The sequence below is a fragment of the Phalangium opilio genome, unplaced genomic scaffold, assembly GCF_054372755.1.
Source record: "Phalangium opilio isolate 3A_F unplaced genomic scaffold, DU_Popi_V2 ptg000390l_1, whole genome shotgun sequence".
Classification (NCBI taxonomy): Eukaryota; Metazoa; Arthropoda; class Arachnida; order Opiliones; family Phalangiidae; genus Phalangium; species Phalangium opilio.
This window is the reverse complement of record NW_028324234.1, coordinates 9,092,950-9,096,978: the sequence shown is the minus strand read 5'-3', so window position 1 is coordinate 9,096,978 and position 4,029 is coordinate 9,092,950. Positions and strand designations below refer to the sequence as shown.

At 39.5% G+C, this 4,029-nt stretch overlaps 1 long non-coding RNA gene across 1 annotated transcript; it reads left to right on the top strand.

Moving 5' to 3' along the window:
- Window positions 1–564: 564 nt before the first annotated feature.
- On the top strand, window positions 565–1,447 carry LOC149597099 (uncharacterized). The gene is made up of 3 exons (XR_016379459.1): window positions 565–703; window positions 798–878; window positions 942–1,447. It is a non-coding gene; the product is annotated as an uncharacterized LOC149597099 (long non-coding RNA).
- The last annotated feature ends 2,582 nt before the right edge of the window (window positions 1,448–4,029 follow it).

Below are 4,029 nucleotides of genomic sequence, written 5' to 3'. Positions count from 1 at the left end.
TTTTCTAATTTTAGCGTCCATGTCTTAACAAGTATAAATAACGACTAAATGGTTTCCCAATAAACAACTTTATTTAATACACACAAAGGTATTTTATAAAAACAATATCAGTTAAACAAATACGCTATATCAGTACATTTATTTTAATAGCCATAAATCAAGGCATTTTTTAAATCGGCAAAACTGTTGACAAAATAAGCGTAAATATCCTCTTGATCCTCGATCCATCCATGGTCGGTCTCAAATTGATGCAAAATTTTCTCACGATCCAATTGAGGCAACGCTTCGTGCAAATTACGCTCGACTCGATCACTGAAATTTGTGTGTCAAATTCCGAGCAGCTTTGAGAGTGGCATATTTGTTTTCGACACTCGACGTTGGCGCAAGTGGAAGTGACGTCAAACAAAGTGGTAGTGAGCTCGTTTAAATTAATTCGCGCATACGACAGACAGCTATCCCTTTAGCCTTGAGATCCTCGTCAATCAACGGTTTTAAATCGATCAATGTCTGCCATCCTGTTTTGTTCAGGCTAAATCCTTCGCTAGTGCTAAAGTTAAGGAAATAACGACTGCCGCTGCCTCGTTCATAGTATCGAAGATCGATTAGACGTTCATCCTTCGAGTTGACGAAGCATTCCAGCTTGATGCGCTCTTTGACGGGCAACCAAATATGATAGCGAGGTATTTTTCCGTCAAAAAAGGACGTGAGTTCATTTTGAAACCGAAACAAAGCGTACCAGGCGTTAGGTTTTAATATAGTTTTTGTACGCGTATCCGATCTTTGAATTAATATTTTAGGTTCAATCGATTCAATGACGCAAATGTCGAGCTTTGGCGTGACGGTGTGTACTTGGTGCATCTTGGCTCGCGACTGATATTGTATTTATAAAGTTTTAGTCTTTTATACGTTGGGGTGATTATAAATAATTTCTCTGTTTTTAGATATTATTAATTGGTTGTTTGGAAATTCGGCCATGACAATGCACGTGACGTTTTCGGTTAGCGGAGAGCTAAATCTTAACGATAATCGCAAGTTACCAGTCTGGGGCATGGAATTTAGACCTAACGAAGCGAGATGTTCTCTACTCAAATCAAAAACAACGACAAAAAAGCCTTTTTTATATAAATCGTAAGAAATTATATTTCCTCGGTCAAGACCTAATATCTCGAGACCCTCGAATAAAGAATTGTAACATCTAACGTATTGGTCGTCGTCAAAATTAGGCGTAAAGGGGATATCGGGATAATTTTGTGAATTTAAAGAGAATTGCATGAAATCGAGTTTGAAGTGTTGGAGATCCAGGGGGTTAGAAGTTGCTTCCCCTACAAATTTTTTATTAGTAACGAAAGCCACGACAGTTCGCGAGGGTAATTGCCCCGTAAACAAGCTGTCCCTAATAAAATCTTGCGTTCCGGTGGTTATTAAGAAATTTTTCATAACAATAGAGTTTACTTCGTAGCGAGCGTTTATTCCCGAGTTTAACATCTGGGCTTGAGCTAGCTGAAGTTCGGGATTAACCTCAATTTCGCGCGTAAACCAGGTGCATTCCGTTAAATCAATCTTATACTTTTTGCCCGCTTCATTGTGAATAATAGCGAAATCCGTGGAGCTTCGATGAAGTCTAATTCGCACCTCGATATTATCTAGCAAGAATTTGGGCGTTTTGAACATATCCAAAAATAATTCGCCAATTACATCGCACGTCTTTGATTTTGCCACGCGTTTAGCGCGACGACCAATACCATTATCTTCTTTGTTGATATTGGCGTCCGCTAAAGCCGTCGCCGGATCGATAATGGTATCCAAATAATATAACATAGAAGTTAACCAGGAATTGGCCGCCGTTTGTCCATAATTTAAAAGTATTTTAAAATAGGCCATGTATGGGTACATATTATTAGGTTGCTGGACAGCGACGCCATTAAGAAATAATTCTACTTGACAAAATAGCGAGGCAATTATTAAATTTGTTACCGAGACTTTCTTTTCCGCATCTGGAACGGCCGTGCCGTCCTCGTGTAAAACGCGAAATTTTAATCTCAGAAGAGTTTTAGTCAAATCATGATAATTGTTAGAGGGAGGAATGATAAATTCTACATATTTAGCATTAGTTAGGGGAGCAATTGGATAATGAGCAGTCGTTTTAGTCCCAACAATATTATTATTCACCACTGGCTTTTCAAATACTTCAAAGTCGGAAAGAACACTTTCGTAGGTCGACATGTTTAGTCTAGAAAATCGCGTTTAGTGCGTCGCTTAACACGTTTGCTCCGGCTTGTTTTAGCAGTCCTCTTTCGTTTTCGGCCCGTCCCGCTTTGAGTGTTGACGAACCGGTCCACGCCTTTATGTAGTAGGGAATTTATAGATTGTTTGACATTTCGTTTAATCGATTCTCGAGGTGATATTCCGGGGTTTTGTGCATCGCTAAGTACTCTACTCGTTAACCCAACAGCTTCGGACGCTAAAGTACTAATGGCCGGCCTAATAAAGGGTGTAATTTTGCGCAATAAAGAATTAAAGATACCGCCAACACTAAAACGACCCCCCGATTGGAAAACGTTTGCGTGTAAAGCCGGAAGGGACGATCCTCTTTGGAAATACAGAGTGTATCCATTAGGTACCATTGCTCCTGTTCTATTGACGTCGACGCCTAAAAAACAGTTTAATATATACTTTGCCTAAATTAAACGGGATATTTTCCCCGTAATCGGATTTCAATTCAATTTCAATTTCTTGTATATCGCTAGTTGAAATTGGATAAAAATCGATATTATTAAATATTTCCTGGTTCTCCTCGTCTAGCAGCGAAAAAGCCGGCATTTTTATGAAACGTAGCAGAGGGGCTTGACCACCACCCACTACTTGTTGACGGATAATATTGGTATAAACAAACATGGCATCGACGCCTCTCATGATATCCGCGGGGTAATCCGAAGTCTCGTTATTGATATACCGATCCAATTGATTACTACTAAAACCTAGCAATCGTCCCAGTCCTCGTCCGGGTGTTGTTTTGGGAAACAAAATTGAGACCGTATCGTTTAATTTTGAAACCGTCACGGTTCCGTTTACATTCTGCGTAAATTTTAGACTTTTTCTATGCGTCGGCGACATGGCTTCGCTCATAGCACTTAAAACGTCGCTAATATGGTAATATACCCCGGGAGGAATCTCGCACGCGAAATTATCAACTCGTCTGGCTTGAGACCCGGGTACATACGGTTGGTCAGCATAGTCGGGATCTTCTGGAAATCTATCCACATCGTATTCGCTAGTCCAAAAATTATTATTAGCTGTCAATGTCATTGATCTTAATCGGGGATTTACCAAAGCTACTCCCGAGTGACTGTGTTTAAAAAATTCTCCCTCTTCGGGAATGTTAAATAACTTGGCCATTGGACCAGCTACCGATACGCGAACACCTGGCTCAATTTCGAGACGAACATAGTATCTATTTTCCGTTTCCGTTTTGAGAATGTACATTTTAAAATACTGGCGAGGCATACATTCTTGAACACCCAATAACTGATTTATAATTTTTAAATGTAAAGAGAAGGGAATTACGGCCCCGGTCGCCGTCAAATCGCAGGTATATTCGCCCGCGGGTATTTTAATTTTTGTAAAATTAGTCTTAGTAAATAGATACATTAGCGAGTCATGAACGCGATAATTGACAAATGTGTCATCAGTTGTTTTGAAATGCGTAAAATTACGCTCTAAAGGTTTAGTGGATAGAAACGTCCCACCAACGTATTCAGCTTCTAAATTTAATATATCACGCAATTCTTTTGGGAAGAGCATTTCAATTTTTGCCGGACAATGGACTCTAAAATAATGCTCCGCTCCTTGTTTAATATCGCTAAATTCGGCCTGTTGCAATCTTAAAGGGTCAAAATTGCGCGCAGTTATTTGGAGGTTTTCGGCAATTTCTTCATAAATCTTATAATCATCTGTCGATCTAAACTCGCCTGACATTTTAAAAAAGAAATAAAGCCACGGTTCTTCCCAAGGGGTATAGCGCTTTATGGT